Here is a 22869-nt window from a genome sequence, read left to right as displayed (position 1 = left end):
TTTAGGACTCTGCCCAAGATCTGGACCCAGAGACTGCGTCCTCTCCTCGAGAACTGCATCAGGGCCAGTGCAACACTGTCAACACCAAATGGATTCCCAAAGATGGGATGCGTCTTCTGTCCAGGAAACTTGTGAGATGTAGAGTGCTATCTGCTCACCCCCTAATTTTCAACTATTTTCCACATACCAATTTCACTAGCTAATTATCAAAAGGGGTGGGGAGAAAAAGAATGAATCCTTTCAATATCTGATAGATTTCCTTTTCCCTCTTTTGTCTTTTTGTTTTTTCCCTTTGGCAGCAAAAGGAGTTAGTTCCTAATTTTGGAAAATACAATTACTATCCAAAGTAGCCCCAGAAATTACATTTAAGGGACTGTGAAATATCAGAACAGACTCCCTTTCCATCTGCTATTTAACCCTTAATTGGCTTCTCTGCAAAGGAAAAAACCAAAGGGGCTACGTGCTTGCTGCTCCCTTGACCTAGGCTAGGCTTGGCTATTGTAGTTTTCCAAAGATGGCCAGACCGATGTGCACACGACCCTACACACCTCTCTAACAAGGTGATGCTGACATTCCTCCATGAGAGGTGGGCTGTGCTCCTTCGCCTTTAATAAGATGGCCTTTTGTGACAGCCTAGACCTGAGACTGTGGCTAAAGTGAGCTCCATGGTGCGTGAGGCCAGGTCACAAATGCCCTGAGGACCCCAGAGCTGTGGCCACCTGTGGGCGTTCCAACCAGCAGCCCACACAAAAAGCACACACCACCAGAAGTGCAAGCCATCCCCAGTGCCTGAGGCTTCCAGCTGAGGCCCCAGGCTCATGGACCAGAAAAAAGCCATCACCCCCCCACACACACACTGCCCTGTCTGAACTGCCAGCCCCAGGAAGGATAACAAGTGATCACTGTTGTCTTTAGGCACTATGTTTCAGGGTAGTGTGCTAAGCATTAACAGACAACTCTAACAGTGCCCTTGTCCTTTGTGTCCCTTCCAGGCCACAGCAAACACAGCCCTGGGCCTGGGACCCACAACAGAGGTCAGACCCCCATAGAACGTGATTTCCAGAGAAGACACAGCAAGCTGAGAAATGAAACAGGTGCGTGGACACCTGTGGGGAAAGCACGGCCTCTCCCACTCTGAACCGTGGCTCCACAGCCCCCTAAGCTTCCATGAGTTAAAGCATGCTATCTGAACCCTTTCTGGTCTGTGGAGGAAAACAAAAACAAAAGCCAGCCACACACCCAGAACAATCTCCCAAGATATAACCGGCTAAGTGCTGGGCTATAGCAGGTGTCTGTTCTGAGGGCATAAACCAGGGAATGGGGGTCACACAATGTTTACTTTCAGTCTGACTTTCCACACGGTGAAGATATCTACACGTATTTACCACCATAAATATGATTTCTTCTTTTATACGTCAGTCTCCTGTGAATTTGGATAGTATGATCATCACAATTTGGTTTACTGACAAAATCAAGTTTCCAGACCTGCAAAGGTGACACTTGCTTCCCATGGGGACCTTCTGCCTGGTTCTCACACTGACAGGTCCCACCCTACACAGCAGTGCAGGGGGTTCTCTACCTGGCTAAGCAGAAAACCAGTGGTGGGTCTGGGTACACCTAGTGCCATTAGATGCTCATGGGGCACACAACTCAACACGACAACAGGAAGACTCACAATCTTTGACATTGGAAAACATCTACTCCATCTCTCCTACTTTAACTCAGACTAAATTAAAATGAAAATGGACTCCATTAGAAATGAGGATGTCTTTGAGGCGCCTGGGTGGCTCAGTTGGTTAAGTGTCAGACTTCGGCTCAGGTCATGATCTCGCGGTCTGTGGGTTCGAGCCCCGCGTCAGGCTCTGTGCTGACAGCTCAGAGCCTGGAGCCTGCTTCAGATTCTGTGTCTCCCCCTCTCTCTGACCCTCCCCCGGCTCGCACTCTAGCTCTCTCTCTCAAAATAAAGACACACACAAAAAAAATTTAAAAAAAAAAAAAAGAAATGAGGATGTCTCACTGGCAGAAAGGCACAGAGTGGAGACAACGGGGCCACCAGGATGCAGCAATCAGCTGTGCGCTAACACAGGCCTGTCCACCAGCTACATGCGCATGTACCACGGTGACTCAACAGTGAGAGTAACCTTACAAGGCGAGAGTAACTCAGTTCCACTCCAAAGATCTAGCTCTTAGTTCCTCAGTTTCAACCAAGTTTTTCCTAATATAAAACCATCACGAAGGGAAATCACTCAACATGATGTCATTTGTTATACCCTTAGGTTACCAATATAAAAAACAAAATGGGCAACGTGGCTCAAAAATACAGTCGTCCTAACAAACTCAGTAACAGAAATCCACAATGTGGGACATTCTGCAAGACCACTGACATAGCTTCCTCATCGCAAAAGATGAAAGATATTAGCAGGGGTAATGGTTGCAGATATCAAATATAACAACCAAATGCAAAGTGTGGATTCTGTTAGGATCCTAATTTAAACCAACCAACCATAAAATGACATTTTGACATAATCGGAGGGTGATTTTAAAATAGATGTCATTGGGGCGCCTGGGTGGCGCAGTCGGTTAAGCGTCCGACTTCAGCCAGGTCACGATCTCGCAGTCCGTGAGTTTGAGCCCCGCGTCGGGCTCTGGGCTGACGGCTCGGAGCCTGGAGCCTGTTTCCGATTCTGTGTCTCCCTCTCTCTCTGACCCTCCCCCGTTCATGCTGTGTCTCTCTCTGTCCCAAAAATAAATAAAAAACGTTGAAAAAAAAATTTAAAAAAAAAAAATAAATAAATAAATAAAATAAAATAGATGTCATCAAGCAATTACTTCAAATTTTGTTAGGTGTGAAAACAACACTGTGGTTATGTGAGGGTGCCTTCTGCGTTTTTAAAAGGTACGTCCTCTGAGTTGAGAAGTGGAAGTTTCGCGGCCTCTATGGTGTGCTCCAAAATACCACAGCAACAAAAAAAAAAAAAGGAAAAGGAAGAGAAGGAACGAACAAGATAGGAACCATGTGGCAAAATCTTGACCATGATCATGGAATTGTAAGTCGTCTACTTTGCACATGATGGAAACTTAAATTCTTCATAAAATCCTAAAGAAAAACTAGTTCTAAACTACAGATGACATCTGAGTGTCCTGCAGCGCTCAACATACAGTCCACAGCAGGCCTGACACCCTCACACGATTCAAGCTCAGCTCTCTGCTGACCAGGCATGGTACCTTGCTGCCTTACTTTCCTCTTGAACAAATGGGTACAACTACCCAAAACCCAGCTCAGAGGGCTCAGGAAGCTGCAGAACGTTCAAAACGGTGGGCAACACACAATAAATTCCGGCCACTTTTACTGCTCGATGTACTTAGTACGTACATCATAAAGATATTTCTAGTATCTGCCATGTGCCAGACATAAACTTGTCACTCATTCCCCAAAGTCAACTGTTCAAACGCAAGCGTGTCTCAAGCTGGCCCCAGCCCCAGCGGATTCTGTGCACCCTATCTGCCCCAGTGATCAGTCACCACACTCACTGCTCTCTTCTCTCCATCCATGCCCTACAAGAGCAGAAGCTATTTTCCTTTTCCAAAGATCCCATTACTGCCATGCTCAAAAGCTATGAAGGACCAGTTCCCAAAAGGGTGGGTCTGGCCCCACTACTCGGACCATCTCAGGGAGGGGCTGCCACACTCTCCCCCGGCTCTCTAATGTCACACTTCTCTTAAGACTCCCCACGAGTCTTCAATACCACACCCTCTTTTGAAAGAGGCCATGGTCCAGCCCACACATGTCCACTCCCTCGTCACCAGCTTTGAGGCCAGCCCCTCCCCAAGTGCCCATAGACCTCACTTAACTGGAGTCCAAGAGCATCACTCACTGCCAATACACACAGCAGGGGCACAATCAAGTCAGTGTACAAGCTCATGACTCTTCCCCAGACACAAAACACGCATATAAAAAAATGTCTTCTGGGGCGCCTGGGTGGCTCAGTTGGTTGAGAGTTCAACTTTCTGGCTCAGGTCATGCGTGATCTCGTGGTTCGTGGGTTCGCACTCTACATTGGACTCGCTGCTGTCACAGTGCAGAGCCTGGAGCCTGCTTCGGATCCTCTGTCCCCGGCTCTCTCTGCCTCTCCCCCACTCGCGCTCTCTCAAAAATAATTAAAACATTAAGAAAAAAAATGTTTTTAATGTTGTCTTACTTTTTACTATTGTAAGAACTCCCTTCTAAAGTAAAAAAGATTGATTAGAAAAAAATTATCTGACTCTAGATTTCAGCTCAGGTCATGATCCATGTGGACAGTGTGGAGCCTGATTAAGATTCTCTCTCTCTGCCCCTCTACCCTGCTAGTACGTACACACGCTCTCTGAAATAAAAAATTAGAAATAAATAAGTAAATAATAAAGGAAATACTCAAAGGTACATATAAATATACTTTATGAATGCCAATAAAGGAGACCTTCCCCTGACAATATTTTGGCACCTTGACCAGTATCGGCCTATTGTTTCCTATAATTCCCATTTTATCCCTTTTCCAAATTCTTCCACAGTCCAGTCAAGTTTCTCATCAGCTCTGCCTACTTTGCACTTCAACAGAATCAGCAACTTCCCATGGATTTTTTAGTAAACTGTGCTTCATCTCTATTTCAGGAAACAAGAACCATTTTAAAAGCTCCTGTATTGAAGGAGTAAGGGAACAAAATGACCAGAGCCAAGGAGGCACAGAGCCATGATCTCTGACTGGAGGGGACGAGGCTGGGAGATGGCACCCACTTCACATTGACTGGGACAGCCATGGTCAAAAAGATGAGCCAAAACAAAAACAAGTGCTGGCAAGGATGTGGAGAAGCTGAAACCCTCACGCGTTGCTGGCGGAAATGCAAAATGACGTGGCTACTGTGGAAAACGGTTTGGTGGTTCCTCAGAAAGTTAAAGAAAGAATTCCCACATGACTCAGCGATTTACTCCTGGGTGTACACTCCAAAGACTGAAAAGAGACACTCAAACAGATGCTTGTACACAAACATTCAGAGCAGCACTATTCACAACAGTCACAAGATGGAAAAAACTCACATGTTCATCAGCAGATGAATAAACAAAATGTGGTCTATGCAGACGAGGGAAGATTACTCAGCCAGAAAAAGAAATGAGGCTCTGCCACAGGCCATCGCGCAGATGAACCTTGAGAACGTTACGCAGAGTGAGATGCGCCAGGCACAAAATGACAAATCAGTCTACTTACATGAAACACCTACTTTAGGCAAATTCATAGAGACAAAAAAAGGAAAGGAGAGTTACTGCTTAATAGGTACAGAGTTTCTGCTTGGGGTGGCGAGAATGTTTTACAAACAGGCAATGATGATGGTCACACAACACCGTAAACATACTTGTGCCACCAAAAGTAGGCTTAAAAATGGCTGAGGGGCACCTGGGTGGCTCAGCCGGTTAAGCTTCTGCTCTTGATTTCGGCTCAGGTCCTGATCTCAAGGTTAGTGAGTCTGAGCCCCGAACTGGAATTCTCTCTCTCCCCCTCTCTCTGCCCCTCCACTGCTCACGCATGCTCTCTCTCCCTCAAAAATAAATAAACTTTAAAAAATGGCTGAAATGATAAGACTTATGTTTAAGCATATTTTACCACAATAAAAAAGAAAGACGCGGAAAAAGATTGAGGGGTGTGCCAGGATAACTCTACCTATACAATCAGGGATTCTTTAACAAAGTCAATGCAAGTCTTAGAAAGGACTCCTTTACAAGGAGAGATGTAATGTGTATACAATACAAAATCAGAATATAACATATAACACTTATGTATTTAAAAATGAGATTACCATACCAGTGTTGAAAGCAGGACATCATAAACTACACTGTTTAAAAGAGATATATCAGTCTGATGTGGATAGCTGGATTACGGCTGTCGGAGTGGTAGGGCATCTGGCGGGCAACCTAATCTTAAATGGCTCATGAAAAAAAATCTCTCTTATCATACTTGCAACTTTCCTTACATTAAGTTTGAAAGTATTTCCAAAGAAGAAGAAAAGCAGTTCTATAGACAGAGAAAAGACAACACCTACAAAGACTGACTACACGGTTTTGGTGGGCTCGAATACATCTGCATAAAACTCCATAAGAGAGAAATCTGAAGGGATGTGTATCAAATCATCGTAGAAGCTGTGGGGACACTGTCGAGTAAGAAAGGGACACACAGGGACACATAGGGCAGATCCTGCCTGAACAGGATTTGATCTTCAAAAGGAAAATTCCTACATTATTGCACGATTTTACATTTTTAATTTAAGTAAAGGAAATGAATTGGGGGAGTTAGGTGAAAACTACAAAGCATATACTGTAACATTTGCATATAACTTTCCAAACATTTTTCTGTGCAAATACACTCATGAAGGTACAACTAATACAGACTACGTAAACGGGTAGTAAATTTTTCCCTTAACTACTAGGAGCAAATGAATTCATGCCGTCACAGCACAGGCTGCAGCAGCAGATCCCTAGCATGCACTGAGCTCTCCCCACACACAGGACCCAACTAAGAGACACGCAGGGCATCTATGACATCTCAGCATCATAAACAGCCTTGAAGTGAACACCTTCACTTAATACACTCCTTTGCATGTAGTTCCCCATAAATTTCTCCAAGAATGCCGTAAAAGAAAGGAGAAAAGAAAAGAAAAGAAAAGAAAAGAAAAGAAAAGAAAAGAAAAGAAAAGAAGGGACAGAGCTAGAAATTAAAGCTATACTTTCCCTTACACAAATGATGTGCTAAATGTCTCAGCGGGGCTCTTAAACAGAGGGGGTGTTTTTTTCCTTCTTAAGACTCAAACACTAAAAACATTTTGGAAAACAACTCCCTATCCTTCTCTTGTCTGTTTGTGGTAAATCTAGGGTTCAATCTCAACTGTAAGAAAAAGGAACCTTTCCCCTGGCCCAACCCCACTTTACCAAGAAACCAGCAATGTGAGGCCTGGCTGCATGGCCCTGTCTGTCCCAGACACAGAACAGGTCTTAGCAGGCGGGGTCTACACACCTAAGGAGCTGCCAACAGAGCCGAGTCAGAGAAGACATGAAGCACTGAAGTGATCAGAAGCCCTTCCTGCCAGCCAACCTCAAGGCTCACATCACTGAATGTTATTGTTTGTAGACCAATTAAGGAGCTACCGAGTTGATTCCTAACACCCTAAGCGACAGAAGCACAAAGGCACACGAACCTCCGCTGTTTTCCAAGCCAGCTAACTCTCCTACCAGCAGCTATGGTAATGCCACCAAGTACTACACAACTCTGATTTACATGAACAACTGTTTTTCTGAAGTCCAAACTCTAACAGAATAGGTCACACTACCAACAAGTCACCTAGGTAGTGTGCCATTAGCCACCACATCCCTTCTACCCTGGAGCTCCACATGCATGCTCGCGCACAGCTTACTGTATGGCCTTACTGTACCTGCACATGAAAGGAACATCAGGCTCTTCCTATAGGGACTGTCTCTTCTCCATACATGCTATTTTGACAACAATTCAAATTATTGCAGAATGTTCTATGTTCCCGCTTGTGGCCCACAGTAGCAGCTTTCCTGACCTCCCTTTAATAAAGTCTCTAAGGGGCGCCTGGGTGGCTCAGTCAGTTAAACATCTGACTTCGGCTCAGGTCGTGATCTCACAGTTCGTGAGTTCAAGTCTTGCTCCAGGAAAGCTCTGCTTCTCTCTCTCTCTCCTTCTCTCTCTCTCTCTCTCTCTCTCTCTCTCTCTCTCTCTCTCTCTCCCCCTCATGGGACTCTCTCTTTCCCACCCCCTTCGCCGCCCCTCGCTCACTTGCACCTTCTCTCTCTCTCTCAAAACAAATAAGTAAATAAATAAAGTCTCTGCAATAAGAATGCCTGTCAACAATGAGCTCACTAGTCCACATCAAGAGGGCCCTATGGGAAGGAAGCATGATTCCGGTGTTTATGCTCATCACTAGAACTGTATCAAGTGGTAAAACTGAGAGAAGAAAAACAGCACGGGAAAACAAGAACTCAGAGGTGAGGGTGAGGAGAGGGTCTGCCTTCACGGTGACTGTTACTTCTGTTAGCACCATGAACTAAATTAAACTGCCAGTGCACTAGTGGGGGGCGGGGGGGGATCAACCATGTAGGGTAGCCATCCTTTGGACTACAACTCCCCCTCCAGCCATGGGATCTGGAGACCTCAGCGGAGCATCCCCATAAAGGTGGCTTGCAGGGTTCTCAGCACAAGGACACCCTAACCTCCCCTCCAAGTTCCTGGTTATGTGAGGCAATGCACCCCCCCTTTTTTTAATTTTTGTAATGCTTTTATTTATTTTTGAGAGAGAGAGAGAGAGAGTGCGCGCGCACAAACAGGGGAGGGGGACAGAGAGATAGAGAGGAGAGAGAGAGAGAGAGAGAGAGAGAGAGAGAGAGAGAGAATGAATGAATCCCAAGCAGGCTCCATCCACACTGTCAGCACAGAGCCCAATGGGGGCTCGAACCCACAAATCATGAGATCATGACCTGGGCTGAAATCAAATTGGACACTTGACCAACTAAGCCACCCAGGCGCCCAGCATCCCCTTCTTTTGTTGAAGCTCACTGAAGTTGATTTCTGCTACCTGGTTCCATCTCTTTCTCCACTGACGCAAAGGGAGGCCCTGAAGTTTCCCTTGCATGCCACCTAGTTATTAAGGAGCACAGCCCGTGACCGGCAAAGCCCCCCAGGGAGCTAAAACTGGGTGGTAGGAAGACATGTGCCACCACAGACTAACTAGAAATGGATAAAAGCAAATTTCTAAGTAGAGAAAAATATCATGACTCCTTAGACACAAATTTTCAATCAAGAACAAAATAAACCATTATTTCCTCACAAAACACAAAAAAAAAGCTGGTATTAGGAAAAACCAGTTCACTTGAAATTTTTAACTTTTTAAGATTTTAAAGTATTTAGGGGCTTCTGGGTGGCTCAGTCAGTTAAGCGTCCAATTTCAGCTCAGGTCATGATCTCACGGTTTGTGAGCTCAAGCCCCACATCAGGCTGTCTGCTGTCAACGCAGAGCCCACTTCAGATCCTCTGTCCCCCTCTTTTTCTGCCCCTCCTCCCCTCTCCTTCTCTCTCTCTCTCTCTCAAATTAAAAAAAAAATTAAAACAAAGATTTTAAAGCATTTAATAAATCCCAAGCCCAGTAACTACTGTAAAGGAAAATGATTTTTACTGTTTCAACAGCTTCTTGCAGCATTAAAACAGGGGTTAGCATAAACACACACCAATCCCAGGGCTCACTCTCATGCCCCAAACTTGGATGAGCAAAATGTCTCACTATCCACATGCCTTAGTGGTCATGGGGTCAGGACGAAAGTCAAATCTGGTTGGTCAAAATCTCATAGGGAAAAACAGAATGAGTGCCTCCAACACAGTGGATCCACTTGCTTCGAGGCTGAATCTTGAGGGGTGACACAGAGGCTTCCCAGGGACACTGGGGCTACAACTTGGAAGTTAGGAAATACTGGGGGTAGTGGACGATCCTGAATTTCTGGAGGAAAAGTCAACATTTTTACTGCCACCAATAATGCAGGAATGTAAGCAGAAGTACTTTGTGTCGTTTCATATCCATAATATATTAAGTCAGACAGAAGACAAATAATTTTTGGACAAAGAATTTGTAAGATGTGCAATATAGATACTACAAAATTTTAGCAAAATCCTGGAGCTTAAGGATGAGTACAGTTCTGAGGATTTCAGTTGGACCCCTGCATACTACAGTGCTGGTTACACATATGGCAGAAACAATGAAACCACAGTGTGTCTGTGACTGAAAAGACTGAATTCCGTGTGCCCCTCAGACTGAGGGCTCTCTCTTAAGTCGCCATGCTAGCTTCTAATTATCATCGACCATGGCTGCTAAGAAAACCTGATGAACAATCTTTTTTTTTTAACATTTTTTATTGTTTATTTATTTTTGAGAGAGACACAGCATGAGTGCAGGAGGGGCAGAGAGAGAGGGAGACACAGAATCTGAAGCAGGCTCCAGGCTCTGAGCTGTCAGCATAGACCCTGACGCAGGCTTGAACTCACAAACCATGAGATCATGACCTAAGCTGAAGTTGGACACTTAACCGACTGAGCCACGCAGGTGCCTCAACAATAATCTTGTAATGGCAAAATAGTACTCATTAAAAACAGTGGCATTTCATGCTGAATGTGAACAGTGCAATTTTGACCTTTTTTTTTTTTTTTTAATTTTTTTTTCAACGTTTATTTATTTTTGGGACAGAGAGAGACAGAGCATGAACGGGGGAGGGGCAGAGAGAGAGGGAGACACAGAGTCGGAAACAGGCTCCAGGCTCTGAGCCTTCAGCCCAGAGCCCGACGCGGGGCTCGAACTCCCGGACCACGAGATCGTGACCTGGCTGAAGTCGGACGCGTAACCGACTGCGCCACCCAGGCGCCCCAATTCTGACCTTTCTTAATGGACTATTTCTTCTGATACATCTATATGTGTAAAAGGCGATCAGCTTGAGGTTTCTAACAGCATAAGCAACAACAACCTCCACAAGTAGCATAATTATATTCATTAATCATGGCATGACTCTGTGAAAGAAAATCTATCACTGCCTATGAAAATTCTTACAGTTTTCCTTAAATATGTGTAAAAGAGACTAGAAACAGTCACATATACAAATAAGAACATAGTACAAGGTGAGGGCATTTCAAATCAGCAGAAAAGGGGATAATTAACAAAATGGTCACTGAGACCACCGGCTGGTCATGGGAGAAAGGCCATCACAAACATAAATCAATGAGTGCAGGGATTACATATAGTGCGGCACAACTGTACAAGCACTAGGAGAAATCCTTGGTGACCCTGAAGTGAGGAACCGCTGATTCTAAGCCTAACTAACTCCACGACAAGGAATCACAAAAGAAAAGCTTTACAGATTTAACTACCAAAATATTTTAAGCACTTATGTGACAAAATAAAGAAATAACTCTAAAAGCCTGAAAAAAAAAGGGGTGGGGGGGCTGGTCCTGGATGGATCAGTCGGTTAAGCAACCAACTCTTTATTTCAGCTCAGGTCATGATCTCATAGTTCACGGGATTGAGCCCCATTTAGGGCTCTGTACTGACATTGCAGAGCCTGCTTGGGATTCTCTCTCTCCCTCTCTCTCTGCCCCTCTCCCACTCGCACGTGTGTGTGTGTGCGTGCGTGCACGTGCGTGTGTGTGTGTGTGTGTGTATTCAAAAAAATATATGCAGTGTATGGGCTTAGTACCTTTAATATACTCTTAACCCAAGAAGGAACAGATAAATAGTAACTCCAAATCAATTTTGTAAAGACAGAAACCACCAACAAAGTAACAGGCAAAAGAGTGAAACAGGCATTCCCAAGTGGCCAACAGATGCACATACAGGCAGATGCTTGGCCCTGGATGTGACCAAGGGCTGGAGAAGGGGAGGAGTTCCCTAGCTCCCCCATAGCAGCGAGATCACACAGCAAGCAAGTATGCCATAGATTTCCTAAAAACACAGACCAGTCTTCTCACAAGGATGCAATAACCCTTAACAAAACAGGAAATGAACCCAGCAACATGTAAACATAATTACACATCCATGACCATGTGAGATCTACCCCAAGAACACAAGGTTGGGGGGTGGCTGGGTGGCTCAGTCAGTTGGGCGGCCAACTTCAACTCAGGTCATGATCTCGCAGTCTGTGGGTTTGAGCCCTGCGTCAGGCTCTGTGCTGGCAGCTCAGAGCCTGGAGCCTGCTTTCGATTCTGTGTCTCCCTCTCTCTCTGCCCCTCCCCCGTTCATGCTCTGTCTCTCTCTGTCTCAAAAATAAATAAACATTTAAAAAAATTAAAAAAAAAAAACATTTAAAAAAAAAAAAAGAACGCACTTTAAATGATGATTAAGGGGCGCCTGGGTGGCTCAGTCGGTTGAGCGACTGACTTCGGCTCAGGTCACGATCTCATGGTTTGTGAGTTGGAGCCCCGCGTCGGGCTCTGTGCCGACAGCTCGGAGCCTGGAGCCCGCTTCGGATTCTGTGTCTCCCTCTCTCTCTGCCCCTCCCCCGCTCATGCTCTATCTCTGTCTCAGAAATAAATAAGCATTAAAAATGATGATTAAGTATACAATGCAGGCCTCTGACATCAAGAGACAAGTCATGTGATGGCAGGAAGACTGCACAAAGTAACGTACAGCGCACCCCCAAGTGCATCTGGACGTGCACTTCAAGACTGGACACAAGAATAAAGAGCACAAAAGGAAAGCTCCAGAGTTGAAAGCCAAGTGTTCGAGGACATGTGCTGGGTTGGAGTGAGCTGGACGGACCACAGTGTGGAGCGCTGGAAGAAGTGAGGGGAGCTGGAGAACCCACTATGGGCTTTAATGTCTATCATCTTAACATCCCTTGGTACAGGACACCTGGGGGACCGGTATGGTTGAGCGACCGACTCTTGATTTTGGCTCAGGTCATGATCCCAGAGTTGTGGGATCAAGCCCCACACTGGGCTCCACACTGAGCATAGAATCTGCTGGGGATTCTCTCTCTCACTCTGCCCCTTCCCCAAGGATCCTCTCTCTCTTAAATAAAAAAAATAAAATAATAAGTTTTAACATTCCTTGACGTATGTCAGTAAATCCTGTTTAACTTCTTTCGGCCCCTAGAATTTCCTTCTTAAAGTATGGTCGTATGGAGACCAGTCCTGATGAAGTCCTGGGGTTTATTCAGGTTACAGGTGTACAGCTTTCATTAAGTGTCTATCTACCAAATGGCAGGTGCTGTTGTCCCTCTGTGCTCTTTGTGCTCCAGGACTAAGGCCCATATCTTTGTGTTTTAGAAATTCTCCCTTGCAGTCCCCGGCATCTCTCTATCACCCATTTCCTCTCATTATACATCAGAGAGAGGGGACAGAGCAGCTGTAACTGGTCACCACCCACCTCAGCCCTCTGGGTGAGTCAGACTGTGTGCTTTATTCCAGGGCAAAACACTGGTCTGCCCTAGACACCGGTTTCAACTGCAGGCTCCTAAGAACAATGGAGTTACCAAAAAGGACCCACAAATTTGCAGGCCCTCCCAGGATTGGCCGTGGGCCAAGCAAATAGTACATTACCACATATACAAGCTATTTTTTCATGTAGGTAGCATTACTAGATTGACCATAATTTTGTTACTTTCTGTTCTCTCAATTAGTACATACTTTTCACAATTACTACCATGACAACAGCCTTCACATTTTTTGATGTGAGGAAAAAGTTTTTAATATACTGAAAAAAATTTGGCAATTTCTAATACAGACTCCCCGAAGGCAGGACCTGCACCTCTTCCAGGTTCTGAAGCTCATCAGCCCTTAGCCCCTACGGAAACAGCCACCCAGTTTAATTTTTAGTTGGGCATTCCACTTCTCAGCACTGTGAGGCCATGTGGCACAGTCAGAGCACCGGCCAGCAGTAACTGACCACGACTTCTGGGCATATCCTCAGAGCCAGAGCTCAACACTGGCTCCAGCCCTCCCACAATTACAGTGCACCTTACACAGGGCACCTCCCCTCGAAGGGCAACCTTCTCTTCTGAAGAATGCAGGAGGTAAAAATAAGACTGGACAGAGTTTATATACCAAGAAAAAGGAGAGGCCTATTCCTCTTTTCAGATCAGAAGAGTAACTCAAGCAACAATCCTAGCTGAAATATCAGGAACATAAAAGTAGCAGAAGACAGAGGTGGGAGACCACAAACCCAGGAAGGTACAGTGGGTTATCTACTGGTCACCAAAGAATACCCCAGTATGAGCACATACACAACAGATGACTTCTTATAATCTCGAGGACATCATTCTACAAAGCGGAACTGTACTAGCCTGAAAGGAAGATGTGCCTTTGCGACGCACCGTCCCTGTAAAAATGTTTAGAAAATCCCCAATGGAGTTAGCATTCTAGCTTTATTAGAACAAAGGCACCATCTGGTGGTTAAAAGAGTAAGTGCAGGCTATGGGAAGAAAGCCACAGAAATAAATATTAATAAATTTCCCTTCTAATCAGAAAGATTCTTGGGAAAAAGACCACATTCCTAATCATATTGGTGATTATAAAAAAATCTTTCGGGGGCGCCTGGGTGGCTTGGTCGTTGAGCGTCTGACTTCGGCTCAGGTCATGATCTCACGGTCCGTGAGTTCGAGCCCCGCGTCGGGCTCTGTGCTGACAGCTCAGAGCCCTGGAGCCTGTTTCAGATTCTGTGTCTCCCTCTCTGTCTGACCCTCCCCCGTTCATGCTCTGTCTCTCTCTGTCTCAAAAATAAATAAACGTTAAAAAAAAAAAAATTAAAAAAAAAATCTTTCTACAATACTGCTCTGTAACAGGATTGAAATAACATGGGAAAACAAACACCTTTATAGCTGAATTTCATTCAAAATTCCTATTTTGTCAAAAGACTGAGCATGATAAAGAAAGTAACCAAGAGTTGAAATGTTTGGAAGCATATGACCAAAAAAAGGTGGAATTTATCCCCCATCACAATGCACGCTCTATGAGAAACAGGAATTTTGTCGGAGGTTTTTTTTCCATTGCTGGGCTACCAAGCCCTTCAGTGTACAATAAAACAGTAGTTGTCAAGCATTCCAGTCCCAGGACCATGTTATACTCTAGAGAGTACTAAGCATCCCAAAGAGATTTTGTTCCTATGGATCACGGCTATTGATATTTACAAACCAAAATAGAGAAAATCTTAAAATCACTGTCCCTTCCTTAAAAATAATAACACATTACATGCTAACATAAATATTTTTATACAAAGTAACTACTTTTCAAAAGAGAGAGAGGAGAGGCGCAGTCAGTTAAGCATATGACCTCTTGATCTCAGCTCATGTCCTGATTCTCAGGGTGATGAGGTCAAGCCCTGCGTTGGGCCCCAAGGGCCCCGCTGTGGGCCCCAAGATGGGCATGAAGCCTACTTAAAAAAAAAAGAAGAAGAAGAAAAGAGAGAGTGAATGTGTCATTTTTTTTTTACAAGTCTGCAAATATCTCTTCTAGCTTAGGTTTGGATGCTCACATGCCCTGCATCATGTAGCCAGCCTCTACAAGTGTGCACTCTAGCCCCCTGACAGACCGGGGTGGGAAAAGCCAATGATGTTCCTCCCTGGTGTTAGTACGACAGTCCTGACCTTACAGGTCTGGAAGGGTCTTGGGGACCTGCTACTGTGTCTGGTATGCAGCACACGCTAATGGAGCTTTGTTGATGGGAGGGACAAAGGACAGAGCATGGGATGGAGATGGTAAGAGAAGGACAAGGGGGTAGGGAAAGGACCAAGTGCAGCCAAGTGTGGGAGGGGTGCGGCCTGGCCCCAAGCACTGCAGGGCTGGTACCCTTACTTTATACTGATTACAAGTATATGATGCAGCTGTTTTATTAGCTCTGTTTTTCAGAGTACCACCTCCACCTGGGTCATCTTCCCTTCAGGTTTTTACTGTAATTTAAAAAAAACTAATGAGCATTAATCACATGAATTGAAATGCAGATAAATGAGGGCTGCTGTTAATTTGTTTACCATGAAACTAATATATGCTCATTAAAAAAATTTTTTAATATAACAAAAATCACAGTCAATCCAGCAATTCAGAATAACTAAGTAAACAACTGGTATATTTCCATTTCTTTCCTAAACTTAGTATGAAAGTTTTTTTAATTGACATTCATCTTGGGGCGCCTGGATGGCGCAGTCAGTTGTGTCTGACTTCGGCTCAGGTCGTGATCTCACGGTTTGTGAGTTAAAGACCCACACTGGGCTTTCTGCTGTCCCACAGAGCCGGTTTCAGATGCTCTGTCCCTGCCTCTCTCTCTCTGCCTTCCCCACTCATGCTCTACCTTGAAATAAATAAACATTTTTAAAAGTTGATGATCATCTGTAAAGTATACAAGTACTAACAAAATCACTGTAGATAGGAAACCCTTAGTAATCTATTTAACCTCTCAAAAAAAAAAAATAATAATTAATTAATTAAGAAACTCTCCAAGTATGGGTGCACAGAAGATCACATACTGTATGATTCCATTTATATGAAAAGTCTAGAAGTCCAGAATACACAATCTACAGAGACAGAACACAGATGCCTAACTAACTGCCAGGGGTTAAGGGGAGGAGAAAATGCGAGTGACTACTGATGGTATAAGGTTTCTTTTGGGGATCATGAAAATGTCCTGGATTTTTTGTGCTCTATTCACAGACATACCCAAGTTTCCAGACTACTCATTCTGGTATATAATAGGTAAGAGTATCTGATGGATGGATAATGGGGAGTTGGTGGCTACTGGAATGGATGGGGAGTGGGGGGGGATGGAGGGGTGGGGAGGAAGTGAGTGGGAGAGTGGATGGGGTTGGTGGGGGCGTGAGTGGGTGGGGAAAGTGGACGGGAAAGGGTGGGGGGGGTGCGGTGAATGAGGGTATTCCTCTCCTAGAAAAGCCTGAAGTCTCCATGTTGGTCAGGCTCCCAGGGGTGAACAGCCAGCACCACTTCTTCCTTTGACGGTCTCCTCCTCCTCCCTCCTCCTCCTCCTCCTCCTCCTCCTCCTCCTGCACACAGTTTCGCACAGTTCCAAGGGCCCCACTTCCTGCCCCAGGCAGAAAAGAACGTGCTCTTCAAAAATCTAAGAAGCAGCTGTGCAGCTCTCCTTCGCAACATTTGCTCACTTTTCTTTTTCAAAGAAAGTCTGTGAAACAGAAATGCGTTAGAGGAAATGGACCTCGAAGAAGTCCCTCATAGCCTCTGTTACAATTCTACAGAGAGGCTTACCCTGAAGGTGAGCTAGTTTGGACGGGCTCTTTGCTGGATTCTGTGAAGCCCACCAAGCAGCACGCGCCTACACAGCATGAACTCCAACACGGTTTCAAATGCCAAAAAGTCCAGACCACTGTGATGAACAGTACAGAAGCGTATCCTTCCTCGACTAGTTCTCTAAAGAGATGACAAAATGCTTGACTGACTGTATTTTTTATTTTAAAAGGCCACCAAAACTTTTTACCTCACTTGAATTTTTTCACTTTGGTTATGCTGTCTTCTCTTAATACCATGGTCCTCAGATGATTTGTGCTGCTTCAAGAAGATAAAAATCTTCTAACATTTAAAAATACTCCCATCTCTAAAATTCTCTTAAATGAAAAGCAATGTCTACCTAAGAGAGGCCTCCCCACCAATCGCCTGCCTTCCCCACGTGCCTAGGCTCTGCCCCACCTTGCACCTGCAGGCTTCACCTGCCAACGTCTCCAGCCCACCCTGGTCTCCAGCCCACCCTTCGCACAGAAGGACCCTTCATCTGAGAGGGGTGGGAGGGGGAGGGAGGGAAGAGGAGAAGGAGAAGAAAGGGAGGGGAGGCCAGAACCTGCCCTTGCACAGGGTGCGACCTCAACATGGCCTGGGGAAAAGTTCCTCTAAAAGCACACTTTCCACTCAGAAAATAAGAAAACAACACTCCATTATGGGCTACGCCGCTAACATGAACCACCAATGAAATTTCCATCACAGGTGTTCAACACGCATCTGCATACCTGGTTAAATGGTTCCTCTCAGAACCACCACCCACAGCGGCGCCATTTCCCAGCGGGCCAGCGGGTGCAGGGCCTGGATTCACAGTGGCCCCGCGTTCAAGGGCAGGCACAAAGGAGCCGTCCCTATTGTTCCCTCTTCCTCATTCCGCTGGCTGAGCTGGAGTTTCCTCAGATCTAGGAGAGTAGCCTACCCTCCCCCACCCTTTTGTTCCAAGAATACAGTTCTAGAACAGGCAGCCTATGCACCAATCTGCTCCAATCCTGCGATTTCCAATAAGTAAAACCACAGCCCCTCACCAGGTCGCTCCCCCCAAGATGTGTCTAGCACGTGCTTATCCACTGTCTTGCTTTTCTACGGAACAGCTGAGAAAGCCCTTGTGGAAGCTCTGCTGCCTTGGGTCTCGGCATCTCTCCACGACCTCATTTCTGCCGTTCCAAGGAAAATGGAGTCCCCCACTCACCAAGGCAGACAGGGCCATCCTGCAACCTGAACACGTGCTCAAGCAGATCCCATTAGGCAAGGCACCGCCTTCCAAGGGGCACTCTTGGGGAGTGGTCAGTGCCAGTCTCAAGCCCAGAGCTGACAGACTTCTTTCTCTTCAGCCTGCATGGAAAATGAGCCAACTGCAAAATAACATGGCCAGATCCTCCACACACAGCCTGGCTGGTCCCCGGCCCCCACACTCTCTCACTCACGCCCTCCTTGCTCCCCATCACCACTGAGGCCACCATGGGGCAGGGAAGGAAAAAACGAGGCAACACCATTAGTCAGCAAAAGCTTCCAGTACTTTCTCTGTAAACGTTGAAGCAAGAGAAAAAATACTGGTTTATCATCGGCTTAACTAGTTAGGAGCTTCTTCCTGCAATACAGAACAGGCCTTACATAGTTTTCAATAATCAGAGCTTTGGAGGGATCGCCCACCCCCACTCCCAAGAAAGCACACACATCTGGTGACAGGACATCACGACAGGGTTATTCTGTAGGGGTGGGGGGGGGGGGGTGGGACAAGGAGGTGACCCCACCAACACCCTACCTCCTAGGCCCTGCCCCCAGCCTAGGAGCACCTTCGTGAAGAAAGGGGTTAAACAAAAGAGGAAAAATATTAAACGCCACGTTCCTTGCCTGCACCTCTAGCCGTTTTTTCCCTCCTGCACTAGTGCAGTTGTTGGCTGTGGCCACTGCAGGGGAATCACAGCAGCTCCACTGCCCTTTTCCACCATCTGTAAGCACCTCCTGAAATGGAGGGAGCTCAAGGCAGGGAGCAGTCCAGAGGTACAGGCCCACAGTGCACCTGAACCCCCTCAGATAGTTACAACGAACATTTTAAGTGAGCTGAGTTTTTCTCAGGAGGAAACCATTCTACGTTATCATCTTCACCCTAAAAACGGGGAAAAGGGGGCGCCTGGGTGGCTCAGTCGGTTAAGCGGCCGACTTCAGCTCGGGTCACGATCTCGTGGTCCGTGAGTTCGAGCCCCGAGTCGGGCTCTGGGCCGATGGCTCAGGGCCTGGAGCCTGTTTCCGATTCTGTGTCTCCCTCTCTCTCTGCCCCTCCCCCGTTCATGCTCTGTCTCTCTCTGTCTCAAAAATAAATAAAATGTTAAAGAAAAAAAAATTTTTTTTTAAATAAATAAAAAAATAAAAACGGGGAAAGGTCTTTTTAAAGAAACCATCAAAACAGCTCATCCCTACCACCACCAAAAAAAATCACTCTTAGGGTCTCTTGGGATCAGCTTTGTATAAAAAATACTAACAGAAACCTAGGATAGGAACCTGAGGTCAAGTCTAAGGGAACAAGAGTCATCTTACCAGCCCTGTCATAAGGAACTCACCTTACAGATGACCTTTAGAGCCAAGAACCCGGTGACTGAATCACAGGGAAGCAAACCTAAAGCTTGCCATGTACATCAGACCCCTCCTCCAAGTGCTCCTGCCCTCCCAGCGCAAGCACACCTTGGAGGGGGGCGGTCTCAGGGCCCCAGTCAAGTGTGAGAGCAGCGGGTCTCCGCCCACATGTCCCCCATCCTCCACTATGGAATTTCCTCTTTAGGAGAAGAGACCGTTCCACAGCTGTGCCGCCCCTCCAATCAAGTCCGAGTTGTGGCTCTTAATACAAAACGAAATATTTGAAGCCCCTTTTTTAAAAGAGGCAATATTTTAAAAGTAGTGTTTCAAGCAAACTTCAAAATAAAACCACAAATATTATTTCCTATTTTGAGGTTATACGAAAAAATAATACTAACCTTCCTATATAAATGCTCTTCTGTAAACTCCCTACCCACCATGCTGTATTTTCGGTTGGATGCTGGGGCCTGCGGGCTGTGGCTGAACCCCAGAACCATCATAGGGAGGGGGTCAAGTCAAAGGTCAGCCAGAAAAATGAAGGCCATTCTTCTTGAAGTACCTGGATTCCATTCAGCCAAGAGCAAACGACAAAGACACCAAACTCAGACACAGACTGGAAGTTCAGCTGTAGAACACACATAATCGATGGAGCCACGGTCCTGTACAAATCTACCGACAGCTCATGAAGAACAATCCGACCCCACCCTCAGTTCCCACTCCTCAGACTTACAAAGGAAAGAAAAGTCAGGCTGATTAAAGAAACATAAAAGCACAGGTAATGAAACAGATACAACCATTCGCTCATTACTAAGAAATGCAGTTAAAACAACGAAGATACCATTTTCACCTATCAGATGGGCAAAATATAAACCCTGACAATATGAGAGTAGGGATAAACAGGCAATTCTCATATACTGTTGGGATAATAAAATTAATGAAACTGCATTGGGGGCAGCTTGGCAACATTTATAAAATTTTAACACATATGTAACCCTTGGCAAGGCAAGGGTTATTTTTTAGTTTACCCTAAGATACCCTTGCAAAAGGACTCCAAATCATACCTAACAAGGACATCCACTCAGCCTTCTTTCTAGATTAGACCATCTAAAATATCCACCAACCTGGGGTGCATGGGTGGCTCAGTTGGTTAAGCGTCCGACTCTTGGTTTCAGCTCAGGTCATGATCTTGCAGTTTGTGGGTTCGAGCCCCTCATTAGGCTCTGCACTGTTAGCATGGAGCCTGCCTAGGATTTCTCTCTTTCCCTTTCTCTCTGCCCCTCCCCTACTTGCTCTTGCTCTCTCTTTCTCTCTCTCAAAATAATAAATTTTTTAAAATATAGTAAATAAATAAATAAATATCCACCAACTAGATACAGAAATTGTTAGAGGCTCACAAGGAAATACTTAAAAGCTCTTGAAAAGTGTAAGAAAAAGCTGATGAGCTACTGGGGGAAAACCATGGAGACAAACACAAGTTAAGGTACAGAAGAGTGTGTCTGTGAGATCCCTGTAAGAACAGAGATGCTGGCATGTGCACAAAAATCTTTTGGGAAGGAATTATAAGAAATTATTAATAGCACGTGACCTTTGTAAGGAAGATTAAGAGCAGAAAGGATGCAAAAAGTTACCCTGCAACACGCACCTTTCCTTACTATTTATTCTTCTTTTCTTTGGGCCACCAGTGTGCTAAGAATTCTGATGCACCCAGCCTCACACAGTGTGCTGGCCCCACTGGGCCCTGCTTCTCCACCTACTCGGTTCTTTAACCATGTACTAAGCACCCATTGCCCCACCAGTCACAGCAAAACCAGGATCTTGACGAGAATCTCTGCCCAACCAGCCACATGGTCTCCCCAGGCCATCACCCCTACCTCTTCATACCCAAAATAACTATCCGAACAGAACCTGTGGACTGCAGCTTCATGGGAAAAGGTCACCAATACCTTTGTCAAGGGGTTAACAACAAATCCATCTAAAGAAGGTATAAACGAACAGGAAAATGAATCCAAGAGATGGAAAGAGACAATAAAATGATTGGTAATTTCTATTATAAATGAAACTTCTAAGGAATACATCAGCAACTTGAATCCAAAAGCATAGAAAACACTACCAGGCATTACCGGGTGTATCCCAGGTATACAAGTGTGATTTAACTTTATAAAATTCATAAATGTAATCTACCAATTTAACAGATTTTTTTTAATGTTGGTAAAATTCAATACCCAAGTATGATTTTAAAAACTGAGTAAATTAGGAACAGAAATTTCCTTATTCTGATAAAGAGTATTAAAAAACTAATAAAGTAAACATCATGCTGTGATATTGCAATTTATTACAGGAAATATGTATTTAGTCTTCTTCCTCATTTCTGGCTCAAGTCCCCAAAACTTCTGCAATTTCCCAAGCATAGAGAGTGATGCAGGTGTCTTTTTTTATGTTAATGAGATGACTTTGGGGAAGCCCTAAAGGATGGGAACTGCTTGCCCATGAATCCTGCCAACCACAGGATTAGAGGGGTAGGACTTCCAGTCCCAACCAGACCTCTGGGGAGGTCAGAGGGGCTGGAGGCTGAATCAATTGCCCACCAATGGCCAATGAGTTTAATAAACAGCTAAGTAATAAAGCCTCCATAAAACCCCTAAAGGGCAGGGTTCAGAGAACCTCCAGATTGGTAAACACGTGGAGATTTTCAGGAAAAGCAGCACACCTGGTGAGGGCATGTAAGTACCTGCCCTTCCACACACCTGGCCCTGGGCATCTCTTTCATTGGGCTATTCCTGAGTTATATCTCTTTATAATAAACAAGGAATCTAGTAAGATGAGTCTCTGAGTTCTGTGAGCCATTCTCGCAAATTAATCAAACCTAAGGAGAAGGTCAATGGAACCTCCAATCTGTAGCCAGTCAGTCAATAGCAGAGGTAACCACCTGGATTTGTGACTGGCATCTTAAATGGGAGAGGAGCAGGCTTGTAGGACTCAACACTTAACCTGTGGAACCAGATACTTTCTCCAAGTAATGTCAGAAATGAGTTGAATTTATGGACACTGTACACCCTGCTGGTATCAGAGAACCGCTTGGTACTATATGTGGGGAGTGGCCCTCCCCACGTGGAATTGGGCCAAGGAACCCCAAAAGACATTGTAAATGCATTTCCTACAAAATCCAGAATTGGATTGATGAGTTCAAGCCCCATACCAGGCTCTGTGCTGGCAGTGTGACGCCTGCTTAGGATTCTCTCTCTCCTTCTCTCTCTCTCTCTGCACCTCCTGCTCTCATTCTTTCTCTCTCTCTCTCTCTCTCTCTCTCTCTCTCTCTCTCAATAAACAAACAAACAAACAAACTTAAAATTAAAAAAAAAAGGAATAATAATACAAATAAACAACGGGCACCTGGGTGGCTCAGTTGGTTGGTTAAGCATCTGACTCGTGATTTCAGGTCAGGTCAATCTCACGGTTTCTGAGTTCAAGCCCTGAATCAGGCTCTATGCTA

General features: G+C 45.2%; 1 protein-coding gene across 3 annotated transcripts in view; it reads right to left on the bottom strand.

Moving 5' to 3' along the window:
• EHMT1 (euchromatic histone lysine methyltransferase 1) overlaps positions 1-22869 on the bottom strand; it is a 150900-nt gene that overhangs the window by 97070 nt on the left and 30961 nt on the right. The window lies entirely within an intron of this gene.

Source organism: Lynx canadensis, chromosome D4, assembly GCF_007474595.2.
Source record: "Lynx canadensis isolate LIC74 chromosome D4, mLynCan4.pri.v2, whole genome shotgun sequence".
Lineage (NCBI taxonomy): Eukaryota > Metazoa > Chordata > Mammalia > Carnivora > Felidae > Lynx > Lynx canadensis.
The sequence above is the reverse complement of the archived record's forward strand: the minus strand, read 5'-3'. Positions and strand labels throughout refer to the sequence as shown.